Genomic DNA, 14,591 nt, shown 5'->3' on the forward strand with positions numbered 1-14,591 from the left:
AATTCAGTCATAGTTGATAGAACCATCTGAAAACTCACTTTCCATGAAGTTCAGCTAAAGTGAAGCTTGAGTGAAGGTAAACACAAGCTGTAGCCTGGTAACTTGTGTTAAAAATGAACTCTAATGACCTTTTCACCTCCTTTAACCTCACCTCACAAACAGTGCGGGGACACAGGGCATGTTTGGTCCTCCCACTGACATTATGAGGACGGACCGTACAGTGATTCTTTTAAAATATATATTCGCTATTTGTGCGACTACTAATGGTCTGGACTGTCTATGGCCATAAATCCACGTTGTCAAAGAGCAGGTAAATGCTTGTCCACAACCAGCTTTTTTAGAAATCCCAAGGCCCTGAATGCAAGCACCTCAGTGTTTCCTGATGTTTCCTGTATTTTCAGACATTTTATGGACAGTTTGCCTCAAGTTGCTGTACAGTATGACTGTACAATATGTGAAGACTTTTCATTGAACTGGGCAGACAGTGTGTCATATTATTGATTTTGTTAATTGAATTAACCTACGCTTTTAATCTGTCTTTCTGTGCAGCCTGAACTTGTGACTTGTATGCTTTATTTGCAAATCGCAAATGTGCTGTCTCAGCTCTGTTAAAGTTGGTTCTAACAGAACGACTGCTTCTTCAGCGTTGGCAAAAGGCAACCTGTTATTCTGCAAGATAATTCAGACTGGTGCGTCTGCTCCATGGTAAAATTTAGTTTTATATGACAGAAAGACTACTGGTTTACTCATGACTTGTGCAGCATAACTACAGTGTTAGTAAAAACATGCTAAATACATAACATGAAGGATTATGTGACAGCGGCCATGAGGGAAACTGGACTGTGACTAACATTTCTGACTTGCCAGATTGTTGTTGATTTTTTATTTTTTTTACGTGTTCGGTATTCTTTTTTCTTTCTTGTTTTAGTCGCAAATAAATTTAAAGTATATGTTCAAAGAAAATTTAAACTATGTGTTAGTAGCAACACTGTACGGAATTTGCTTCGATTCCTTTCTGGGGATAGTGCATTTTTTTCAATTAAATTCATTAATTACAGACATGTGTTGAAGTCAATATTTGACAGTGATGTGGGGGGGTCGCGAGCAAGACACCTAACCCGTGAGCTGCTTCCCGAGCACCTTGTATGGCTGTCCGCTGCTCCAAGTGGATGGGTTAAATGCAGACTAAATGCAAATTCCTGGCCCAATAAAGCTGATTTTCGATTACATTTCTGGAGTTAGCCTCTCCCTGACATGCTTTAACTGTTAACACTGGTTAGCGTTGCCAGATACGGAACTTTTGTCTAAAAGTCAAACAGCGGCGTTTGCGGACTCTAATTGAAACCAGAACGTTTTTCTTCAATAGGATTTGGTTATTAGCAGCTCATAGAGTGCTTATGACATAATGTGGTTAGCCTGGTTGGACTCGTCTACCAATCTCTGTCTCTCTCTCTCTTTCTCTCTCTCTCTCTCTCTCTTTTCCTTTCTCTGCCCCCTGCTCTTTGGTTGGAGCAGCCAGTGGTTGCATTCCTGAGCCGCCCGTTGCAATAACAGCTCAGCGCTTTAAGCAAACTCTCCTTACCGCAAAACTCCCTCCTCCCCCTGCTCTTCACCCTCAAAGTGCCTTCTCCTCCTCCTCCTCCTCCTCCTCCTCCTCCCCCCTCTAAAATGTTCATTCCATCATCTCATCTGATCTGGGGGCAGATTTTATTTTATAGCCCAATAATAAAGAACCAGCTTTGGCCACAATCCAGACGCTAATGCCTTGTTTCCGACGCACAGATAAGAAAGACAGAGAGAAGTTGGGCAAGTGTCATTTTTTTCTTCTTTCTTTCTTTCTTTCTTTCTTTCCATACCACCCGCTATAGCCCGCAAGAAGAGCTCCACCCAAGCTACCTCTCAAGAGAGAGAGAATGAAAGAAAAGAGGAGAAGGGGGGAAATGCTTCATGCCCGCACCATAAAAGAGAGCCTGTGGAGTATTAAGGGAAAAAAAACATTGTGTCAGAAGATGGAGGAGACTGGGTCACACACACACACATTTGATATACTGGAAATGAGTGGGCCCCCACTGTCTAGCGTGCAGCGTGGTGGAGAGCTGGGTATCTCTTCAAAGACCCCTGCAGCTTTCCCAGAAGACATCATCCGCGTGTCTAACTCCCTCCAGACCCTGCAAATGCTCCTGCCGTGTGTGCGCGCTTCAGTATTTGTGTGCACTCACTTCAATAGTGTGATTAAGCTCCCAAAATTGGGGACAAATTGCTCTCAGGTGCAGATACTTTGGGATAAGAAGATTTTTCTTCACCGCTTTCTGCCCTGTCTTCATTCCACCCCCCCCTCGCCCCCGTTTCCCCTGCACCCCTCTCGTCCCATCTCATCTTTCCCAGCTCCCTTTCTCTTCTCATACCCTTTCACTTCCTCGCTCCGTGCCCCTCTTTTCATTCCATCACACTCTTCGTTTGCCTCCGTCGCTGCTTGGAAAGGCTCTCCGCCGTAGGACGAGTGCGGGGCAGGGAAATGGTTCTGTGTCTTTATATGTATAGAGCAGATTACTTCCAACTGAGCATGGAGGGAACTTCTCTTCACCAATATTAAAGCCTGTTTGCTTCTTTTGTAGGGAGACAGAGTGGGGGAGCTTTTTCCTCCCTCTTTCTGTATCACTGGCATAAGAGCTCCTTTATCCACCGAGTGTGTGGAGTGTGTGCGTTCCTCTAAAAGTTTATTGTGTAATTCTTGAAGTGGTGCTCATAAGGCATTAAAAGCCCATTGGGAGTGCGGGATAATTATAATGAGAGGTTGGTATAACATAATGTACAAAAACCTGTTGCACTGTTAAGTGTAAAACAGAGAAGGACTTTTGAGGAGGTTTGTAGCCATCAGTGGTAATTTAGCACAAATGGTAACGAGGGACAGTTTTACTAATTGCTGTTAAGGGATCCATTTGTCATTTCCCAACTGATGTGGTTTCCAATTATGACTCCACACACTGAGCAGTATTATAAAAATAGTTCTACTTTTCATACTGTTACATTACGGATATTAACAGTATGTAAATTTCTAAACCTTTTATGATTAAATTACACGTATAGAAAAAGAATTTCCCCATGGGGGATCAATACAGGAGTATTAATAATTATATATATATATCGCATTGTGTGATTTTTGAAACAGGATTTTGTCTGCCTGCTGCTTTGGTATTTCCTGCCCTAAGCTTAATTTACAGTACTGTAGCACGTTGACAGGGTAGCTGCTGTGTAGGGTTACACTGTCAAAAGCATTTATACCTGTGCGCTGGTGTGTCCGTATTGTTATGTAATTACACCACCACAACACAAGGCGAGGACTGGCCAGCTGCGTTGAGTTTCACTCTGCGCCTCACACAATGGCGAGTGGAACGGCTCACGTTGGAGTTGAAGTAAATAAATGTGGATTAACTAAAACCACTGCTGCACAGAACGGAGAAAAGACATCTAAGTAGACGGTGTGTTTGAGCTTGAACAAAGGAGAACTTTCTGTGCTCATCTGGCTGCTGAGTCACATGAACAAGGAAATGCATTTCGGACCAATCACAGCCATTATCACGCATAGTTACATTTCTGGGGGGGTGCACGTCAGGTTGCGGCGTAGGGTCCGGAACTGCGCCTTAGCTACGGTGTCAATGGGCCGTGGAACTATAAATTGCGCATTAATATTCAAAATGTACAAACTGTTTTATTTGTAATGGGAGAAAAAATATCATTTTAAATGAGAAAATGCAGGAATTTCACAAATTTCTACAAATAAATACACCACATACTACACACTTCTAGTGGTTCAACAATACAGTTTGAAGGGAGTGCCTTACTGCATATATATTATACTGTCTTGTAAAATCCTGCATGGTATACCTTGAATAATATGAATTTCCAAAAGATGCACCACTTTATATTTTGTATATGCATGTCTATGTGTACATGTTATTTTTACACAACCAAACACTTCTGCTCCACATCTACTCCTGTTGCTTTTTTTTTTCCTTTGGTCACTGGCTGACCTTTAACCCCTGCTGGTGATACCCTACAGAGAGGACGAGGATGGCTATCGACTGACTGAGCTGTGTGGTCTGTTTCCAGGCAGAAGTGAATGTCATCTTCAAAGAGAGACACCATGTCTCTTTACCTCTAACCCCTCTGTCTCTGCACCTACCATTTATCTGCACTTTTATCGCCGTACGTCTGGCTCTCTGCCTACCTAAGAGGAGATTTGTAGGAGCCGCAATGGTGATTTTTGACAGCAAACACACGCTGGTATGACTGCTATGTGACATAGAAAGCATTTACATTTCTGTACATGTGACTCTCAAGCCTTCAGAGCTTGTATTTTGAATTTGATGTGTAAGACCCCTGGCTTTTTTTTTTTGTGAAAGTCAGGATGATATACTGTAAGTTCGTGTTTTTGCAAAGCAAAGGTTGAGGAGTGCTTTACTGCTGTACATAAAACAAAAACAAAAACAAAACAAACGCTTGTGATGTTATGAATTTTCAGCTTTCTTTGTGCTGATAGTTTTGAACTCCAACTGTGGCATCATTTTATCTCACTGCGTGTGCCTTTGTGCGCGATCCAAGTAGCACAGTGAGCCAGGTGCGCTCGGGAGTCCCTCACTACAGAGGCCGAAAGTTCAAAGGTCAGATGCCTCCTCTGAATTTCTCCACGGGGCCGAAGCTCTTCTAAAGAACCGAGATAAAGGCACCATCTGATCCTCAGTGCCACTCAGCACCCGAGCTCTGGCCGAGATGAAAGCGGAGGACCTCGCTGAAAATGACTTTCTTGTCGGTGCTTCAACTTTTAATTTCCTTAATTGATTTTCCCTTCCCGCAGAGGTAAGGGTTTGCAGACACAAAACTAATTGATTTCAAATTTTAATCCCTCTTACCGCTGAGCAATCGAGCGGCCTCCCTGCCATCGATCTCCAATCCATCCAAACTCAATTAATGTGCTGGAGACTGATGGGAGGAGGAGGAGGAGGACTCCTCTCTTCTTAGGTTTCATTTTCTCTTATTTTCTCCTCTTCAGTCCCTCACAGATGATGCTCATTGCTCTCCTGTATTTGGTAATGCTCCCATGATGGATGATGTTGAGGGCACAGCACATTTTCGGCAATGATGCAACTTTGTCTGTTTTGTAATTTATTTTTCTTACTGCTTGAATACTAAAATATGTGGCTGCACTGCGACTCCGGTTGGTGCCAGTTTACAAAAGCTGATGTTTGAAATTCTTAATGTTTTTTTTTTTTTTTTCTTCAGACAGACTGCTGGCGGGGGAAAAAAAGAAAGCTTAAAAAAGCTGCATTTATTAAAGGGTTCTGTCAGTTTTGGTGAGGGAGATGTCACCAGTTGCTGTAGCTTGCTGGCTAATTAAGGTTAGCGCAATAGATTTGAATTTCTACTGCTTTTTCACTATTTCTAGACCATTCGATTTAATCGTATTTCATGCAAGATATCATGCTAAATGGCCAAGGCCAATAGGTGCCATCAGACCAACATCAAATAGTCAGTATTCCACCCTTTGTACAATCCCATTTCCAAGCATGGGGTGTAACTATAATCATATTCATATTTTATAGCAACGCTTCCACCTCACCTGTGCAGTTTTGCACGGCAAAAAAATTCATCATCCAGGATGTAGATGAGCCTTAAAATAATATTAAAGCAATGTGTTACAAGCTCTGAGTTGTTATTGTTAGCATTTGAGGGATTGGTTCACTTACATTTCTTGTGTGTCTGGCTACATTTCAGTAATGATTTTATCAAAGGTTTATTCGGGAGAAACTGGCCTGGCATGAATTATAATGCATTCAAAATCTACAGCTACTGTGTGTGTGGCACACCTGGTGTTTCAGCCTAGAAAGGTCTGCGTTGTCACTCTATATAACAGCGTTCCTCCATTAAAGTTCTTTTAAGCTTGAAAACCCCGAATCAGCTGCTATGGCTAGTCACATAAAAACCCTGTTCTTGTCGTTTTCCTTTTCAAATCTTCACCGATTTCACACTTGGCCTCCACGCAGCTTGGTAGTAAGTGAAGTCACGCCAGAAATACAATTTCCTCTCAAATCCAATTGACAGGAATCTCTCGAAGCAATTGAAATCTTTAATCCCTGGCTACTAATGTGATATTTTTCTCACAGTGTACAGTATGCAGAACCAAGCTTCCCAGCAGTGGTGAAACACAAAGCAGTTAAAAAATGTGAAGCTGCTTTCTTTTAGTTTACCAGAAGCAAATCAAAAGTGAAAAGTCACAGAGGTTTTTATTGTAATTTCAACCATATATAACAGATGCAGTGCATAGTGAGATGAGAGGACGCTCCTCCAGGACCACAGAGCTACACAAAGACATAGGATGAAGTACGTTTCAAGGGACTGAGCATAAAGTATGTGTGCAAGCTTATGTAGACCATGCAAACAGTGCAGATAGACAGTACCAACAGCGCAAAGACAAGAGACAGTGCAAAGACAAACAGTATAAAACACTTAGGCGACAATGCACTTACAAAAAGGACACTACACAACAACAGAGAGCAGCACCGACTGATTATGAGATGTAAACATTTGACTGAGGAGCAGCATAGTGCGTGCAAAGATGTGCTGAGTATGGGTTATGATTTCATTGTGAGTGAGTGTGTGTATCCTTGTATGTGTATGCTGATTGCGATTGTGAGCGAGTGTGTGTGTTGTGTATGTTCAGTCCACTGTCAGGGGTACAGTTGAGCGGACGTTTTCTTCGATTTTAAGTGAGACTTGGTTACGTCTGTGGTGATAAGCTACACACTTAGCAGCTTACTGTCGGCCCAAAACTTTAGGTACACTAGTGAAAACAAATCTATTTGTTTATTATCTATTATGAGAGTGAATCATTATGTTCAGTTTATGTTGAGACACTGTAAGAAAGGTGAAGATTAAACTGTATGATCATTTTGGAGGAAGTGGTTTGTGGTGCTGTTAAACTGGATTAAATTAAACACTAAAGTGTTTCTGTTATTTATCCTAACCCACTGACTAAAATGGGGTTGTCAAAATAATAGAAACGTGTCGGTACAACGCAACACAATTTCATAGTACTTCAAACAAAAGCACAGTTGAATCAGTTATTTTAAACACATGCTAAATACGATTTAATGCAGGGGCTATTAGAATGCATTCATTTTCACTAATGAACTGGCATGTGTGTGTATATACGCTGTCTGTGAAGGTTCTCGGTCATGCAGGTCATTATATATCGTACACATTGTTCAACCTATTCCATGCGCATTTTCCCTTCAAGCTAAAAACAGACTGTCTGCTTACATTTGCTAAGCTATAATCAGAAGAATTATGTTCTGAGGATGTTTTAGTCAGTGGTCAGATTTCCTTCTATGGGTGTTTTTATTCTCGTGTCTTTCAAATTTCATTGGCATTTAAGTAACAAATGAGGAATTTAAAATAAGGTCCAGTAAACAAATTATAAGCCATTGCAATCAAATCCAATAAACACTGCTTTGCCAAAGCTGTAAATCTATTTGTTTTTTGAAACAAGGCATCGATAATAGCTTTATAAATCTCTCTGAACGTTCTAGTGATGGATCAGGCTTTAATCTAAGCAAATTATTTGCTCAGATCCCCGTCCAAAGACGCCTCTGTATCCCTTCCTACTTTACTTTCTCTTTTGTTTCTGCATCCATCTCTGTGTACATCTGTCTTCCTGTAGATCATATCCCGTTCTCTCGACCTCTTTTTTTTTCATCCCAGACAAAGTAAAAAGCAGAAAGAGTGATTGGATATTGTTTCAAAGCAACTGAAGTGCAAGACATGCCAGAAATTTATATCCCTGAAGTTGAAATCTCCCGTCAGACTGTCCTAAATCGGTCTCTGCGTTGGATCTGTTCTTCATTTAACAAACGCCACCGCGCTATTGTGTATCCTCCCAGACACAGTAAACAAATGAATGTATCTCCGGCAAAAGATTAGATAAATGTTTTGAAATGCTATCCCGACTAGAAACATTCTCTTTTAACTTCACATGTAAATCACTGGTAATTTTTCTCTTTTTCTGAAAACCCCATTTTTTTTTTTATTTTTACTTTTTTTCATTATGTTGTGTTTTGAGCAGGGCTTAATTTTATAGCTGTCTCAATGTCCCCATGGACCTTGACAGCCTTTATAGTACAGGCTCTCTTGCACTCAAACATCAAAGGGCCCCAAACTTTGGCACTGGAAAGGCATCGAAATGAATTGTTAAAAATATCCTCTCGCTGTAGTTTATGATCAACCCTTATATATATATATATATGTGTGTGTGTGTGTGTGTGTGTGTGTATGGGTGAGAGTGTGTTTCAGAGGGTAGAGTTGACATCAGAGCCTGGGGGAAAAGATTTATGAGTGTGTGAATTAGGGTGTGATTATGGCCTGGATTTAGTTGTGTGGAGCGGGGAGGAGATAGCGCAGAACTCCATATGACAGCCAACCAGACACATGTCAGACTCAGTTGTTCCTGTAGACATACAGACACATATAGACACATCATCAGCTAGTCTGATAAACTAAAGAATTTGCCTAATACGACACCACAGTACATTCAGAATGCCTTTTTTCATCTCAGATTTTAAATGACATTGTGTATATGCTACATTAAGATAGAAAGAAACATCATCTCAATTAATGCATCGTCCTCCCATTAATATACATATTACCATTTTTTATGCAAACTAGAATGACCCACAGTGACTTGTTTTCAGCGCCTTTTTGTGTATCCACAGAACTGACCATTTATTAATTTTCCTTCTGTTTTTCTGCTCCTCTCATTTACCTCTAGAAAAAGAGACACTTGTGTCTTTCGAGGGCATTGTATGCATTTATTAGCGAAGAGGTGACAGGAGATAAGAGAAGAAGACCCACAAAAACTCACAGTGTATGAGTTCCTCAGGGCTCGTATATAAATAATTTCCTCACTTTTTTTCCAGGTCTTTACAATTGAAACAACTTGCGCAGCCAGACTTTTATAGAAACTGCCTTTTCTTGGATGCTGCAATCATTCTGTTTCTGTTTACAGTGGCTGTTAAAGGATTTTTTCCTAGCGTGCTTCCAATGGAAGTGATCCAGTCCACAAATCTCCCTCTGTTCAAATATACACCAATGAGGCATAACATTATGACCACCTGCCTAATATTGTGTAGGTCTCCCTTGTGCCTCCGAAATAGTTGTGAGAATGGACATGGACATGGGCCTTCTGAGGGTGTCCTGTGGTGTCTGGCAACAGGATGTTGTTACTGGGGGCCTTTGGGTCCTATGGGTTGAGGGGAGGGGCCTCTGTGGATCGGTTTGGGATCTAGTGAATTTGGAGGCCAGGTCAACACCTTGTGCTGTTTTTCATGTTTTTTTGAGTTTTTCCTAAACCATTTTTTGGTGTGTGCCTGTGTCAGGCTGCGGATGGCTGCTGTCATCAACGAGTGTCATTGCTATGGGGTGGGGGTGTCTGGTCTGGTCTAGGTGGGTGGTACATGTCTAAGTAACATCCACATGAATGCCAGGTCAGTGTTAGTAACCTCTCCTGTCTTAATTCTGGTCATAATGTTGTGGCTGATCGGTGTGTACACCAACCTGTAGCTATAACAGTTTGAGTTCATCAAATCAAGTAGGTATTTTCTAATGTTACATGGCTTTTTTCCTTACAAATTAATTTCCCCTACAGTATGCTTCCTCAGACACACTGCACACACAGAGAGGTATTAATATCAACAGGGGTTTTTGTACTAAATGCTTTGGAGTACATCCATCTGATTTGTCATTTCTCATTGACTGGCCACTATGGACAGGAAAAATTATGGAATGTGGAAAGCTCTCTTTCCAAGAAAGTCTCTTTAAACAGTTTCTTCTTTATAATCTAAAACTACAACAGTCTATTGCTTGTTTGTGTAAGGCAGAATAGTTTATACCTCGGTTTCTTTACAATCCACCGTTGACCTTTCTTGGTACAGTTTGTATGGTTTCTGAGTTTATTCATTTTGCTACTGGCTCAATTTAATAGTCCTCCCGTATTCAAGCTTCACTTTCCCACAGTGTATTATTTTTCATTACACTTCCAATAGCTTCATACTCCTGGCTTTCTTTCTTCAGCCTTGCACCGTTAAGGGGTCTATTTCTGGAAGGGTTTTAGGTCCTCGTGACGTTTTCCAAATTTTTCAGGTTGCCTGCCAAGTTGACCATCGTCCTTCCTTCTCAGTTTCTTACGGTGACGGGAGTGAGGGAGTTGGACGGATCTGAGCTGGTATTGGGAACGACAAGGCCATTTTACCTCACCATAAAAGTGCTGCCTCCACGGCTATCCCTGTCCTGAAAGCTGAAACCCCAGCGACAGCGCACCAATGATATAAGATTAAAAATGACAACAGCAGCAGCAGCACAGAGTGTGCGCTCTGTGTGAGAATATTGTCTAAAAGTGTGCAGGGATGCTTGTCTTCTCGGGTTTTCATTGTTTGTCTGCGCATGTCAGTGCCTGCAAGCATTTGCTCCAGCGTGCCTTGTGGCAGGATGTCAGCCACCGTTCACACACTGATCCTGATTGCAGTTCCCATTATAATATAAGAGGATACCCACTCACATGGAAGCCATCAAATCACGGCCAAGCAGAACAATTGGCTCAAACTAGGAGGCCGACGTTGATGGATCTATTACGATCCAAGCTGGAAGGGAAAAGGGAGAAGAAGAAAAAAAAATATGCCTTGGATTCCAAACTTAAAAAAAAAGGATGTCATTTGTTTTTCCTGGCTGTATTTTGGAGAGAGGAGTGTAACTCAAGCTCTGGCTGCAGCAAACAGACACGGGCACACGGGGAATGTACGTTCTCTCCGGCTAGGACGCCCTGTTGACAGAACTCCTGGGAACTCAGAAAACAAGGCAGCGGATGTCCAGGCGGGAACAAACGCTCGCCCTACAATGATGATGGATCTTGGCCGAGTACAACGCAACTCTCCACTGACAACGCTGTCGGGCGTTCGCAGTCATATTTATTGGAGGAGAAGGAAAATGTACGACAAAACTGCTACACTGCACTCCTCTACGCATTAAGTTTCACAGTTTATTTGGTGTTCTTGGAAACAGCGCTATGACTTGTTTACGTGGACTGCCTGATGCTTGGCATGGCAGCAGTATTAATAAAAGTCAATAAAGAGAACGCATGTTGTACAGTTTAATAGAGAGATAAAATAACTTACTGTTTACATGACTTGCATGTTCTTGGCTCTAGTTTGTACGGATGTTTCCTTTTTGGGGAAAAAATAAAACTAAAGCAGAAAATCTCATGCAGACACAGCAGTGAGTATACAACGCGCAACAGAGACACGAATTAATTCAATTAAACCAATATATTAAATTCTTAATTTTGTTTGGAGTTGTCTGTTGGTATAGTTTGTCATCTTTAAACATCACAGCTTTTGTTAATTCTGGGAGAATTTCTTATAAACATGATAATGAACTCATGGCGTTGTATCCAAACAGAGCATAAAACACATGTTGGCACACGCACTATGTGGAACTATCTATTTGCGTCAATAAATACATAGTTGGTCTTTTTTTCAAAATGTTTCTAAATCTTAAATATATCCACGTCACATGAAATGCCGACTGCTAAACCTGCAACAGCCAGAAAGGGTTTAAAATAAACATCCATGCATATTATGTGTCACGAGTTAAACACTTAACAGTTCATTAATTTTAAGTCACAATAGCAATATATTATCACATAGTATACACATCTTTGTAAATGTTTTAATGCGCTGATAAAATGACCAGATGGTTTGGGCTAATTCGGGGAATTAAATATTTCACAAATCATTCATACGAGCGGCTGTCATAAAACTGTCCTGTTTAATGATCATTGCTTGAAATCAATACCACCCACATACAGTATATTAAATGGATGGCTATGTTAAAGGAGTCATTTCTATGTCCTCATCACATATATCGCTGAGCCCTGTTCCCAAACAATCAGTGGTATTGTGAGAGTGAAGTGTGTCACCCCTGACCGACCTGAAAATGGCCCTAGATAATGACAGCACCATGGTGACAGCACTGGGGTCTAAAACGGGAAGAAGAAGAAAAAAAAATTGGCAATGTGCTGTGTCCTTGTAAAAAAAAAAAAAAATACAAAAAAAGGCTTTTTTTTCTTTAGTCGTGATGTGTTGTCTGATTTGGACCAGACTTGAGGAACAGGGGATGGGAAGATGTGGGACGGGGGAGGATGAGAAGAGAAGAGAAGAGAAGAGAAGAGAAGGGGGAAAAAATGTGGGAGCTATCAACACTCACCTCAGCCGAAAAACAGAGCCATGATGAAAGTGAAAAGCAGAGAGGAGGGGAAAGACTGACAGGCACAGACAGACAAAGAGTGAAGGTTAAAATGACGGAGAGACAAGCGGGCGGGAGTACAGAGAGAGCGAGGGGGTGAAAAGTGGACAGCTGCAATGAAACGGGAGACTAAAGGGAGACGGAGGGAGAGACGGACGGGCAGGGAGACATCTCGAGCTATCAAACACTTCCACCCTGGGGACCACCGGCTTACATAGCAACAGATAAGAGAAGAGGCATCAGGTATGAGCAGAAAGAGTTCAGGTAAAATAGCAAAGCAAATGAGCTGGTAGAGCTGCGGTTCCCACGGCTGGCTGTCACACTGGGGCAGTCGTCAGTGCTCGCCTCTTAAAATGGAGGATCAGACCACAAGGGCCACTTCGCTGTCCAAACACTGCAGGCCAAACTAATAGAACAGAGACAAACACGAGAAGGAATTAATTTAATATGAATACATTATTAGGATATAGAATTGCTGTACCACGCACTCTGACCATATATGAATAGCCTGTTTGCAGTTGCATTATTCATAGCACTTCTTGTCAGAGTCGTAACTAACTCTGATCATTATGTACACACGGCTACCTTCCACACTGTGTCTACACTCCCTACAGTCAGCAGAGTCTGAATGTCCATAGGTCTGTTTGGGATTCATTTGTTGTTCTGATGTTCAGATATCTGCAGGTATCAACTCTGTATGTCAATATGTACCCGAATGGATCTGAATGAACCTGAGCTCTGTCATCAAAGTTCCCAAAGAGAACAATGTGCTTCGAGTGAAAATAAGACTTTCGTACGAACATATAAACAAATTATTTTGCTTTCTGTGATTCTTCTTTTATTGATGCTTTTTCCTACCAGGATCAGATTAACCAATGGCTGCCATCAGTGTTTGTGTTCTGTCTTTGTTTGGGTCTCTAGTTTGGATAGTTTCCATTCAAGGTGTGCTCAGATCCCTGGCTGATGGGGTCTTTCTTTGTTATGTCTCCACAGGTCCCATTTGGATCCGTGTCCTAGTATAGACAGGTTAATACAGTTATAATTACTTCCTCGGTTATTTTCCCAGATTTGGCATTGCTGGGTTAAACCTCAACTGAAGTCGCACAGATTCTCACTGGCCCCTTGTGACCCTTGAAAGTAACAGGAGAAAGACGAGCTTAGCGCCAGAACACCCTCTCATAGGTGGAGATTTTCTCCAGCAGTGTTTTAATTCCTTCCCGACGAAAATCAGTTTGTGTTTTCCCAAAATCATTTGATCTGTTCCCACCTTGAACTCTTTAATGCTCGCAAAGCTCACCAATGCTGGTCAAGTCAAAATTCTGCCATTGTATTTTGAATGACTCATTCTTCAAACTAGACGTTGTATGAAAGCACAAAGCCTCACAATGCTGATGGTGTAAACCATTTCAAGATATCAGTGTCACATCAACAATTGTTCCTGCCTCTGAAATACGAGTGTTTACACTTCTTTCTTTCTTTCTTTCTTTCTTTCTTTCTTTCTCTTTTTCTGTCGTCTGTATAAACACGTGCTTGCTGAATCACTATATTTTTTTTTGTGCGCTGTCCAACAAATAAATGCTTCCAGCTTTTATTCTGATTTAATAAAAAAGCATATTCAGTTGTTTAGAATTTTGTTTAGAACTAAAGTGCTTTAAAATCTAAATATATTTTTAACGTGAGGCTCAAATACAATCAATCCTATCAAATACATGCTGCGTTTTTGATTATTGTAGGTATACATGGTTAAAATATATTATTTGATCAGCTGAACTAATATGTGTGTGTCGGCCCTGCACATGTCCTATATTATTTCTGTAAACAGGTACAGATAATGGTTTTGTGTTTGCAACTTAAACCCACGCGGCCATGCTGTGCACAAGTCATGAGACAATATCCTTCTACCCATAGTGACTGACAAGTGCTTGGAAAGGAACTACAGACCCGAGGAGAAAGGTGGAGATGGAGGATTTTTTGAGTGTTGTTTTATTTATATTTATGTATGAATGTGTCCAGAATGCTTTTATTGTCATTGCATAACATAAATTATATGCCACCTTCCTTCCCTGAACCCATATATACATTCCACATATGCCTATGTACATGACCTGTCCCAGAGATCTGTTTACACAGGGCACATACGGGACAGCAGTGGGTGCGTATATGTTCATATGTGTGTACAACTGCGTTTGTATCTGTGTGTGCGTGCCTGTGTGTGTGTGTGGTCGCCCCTTTAATGATTATTA

Source organism: Chelon labrosus (assembly GCF_963514085.1).
Source record: "Chelon labrosus genome assembly, chromosome: 13".
NCBI lineage: Eukaryota > Metazoa > Chordata > Actinopteri > Mugiliformes > Mugilidae > Chelon > Chelon labrosus.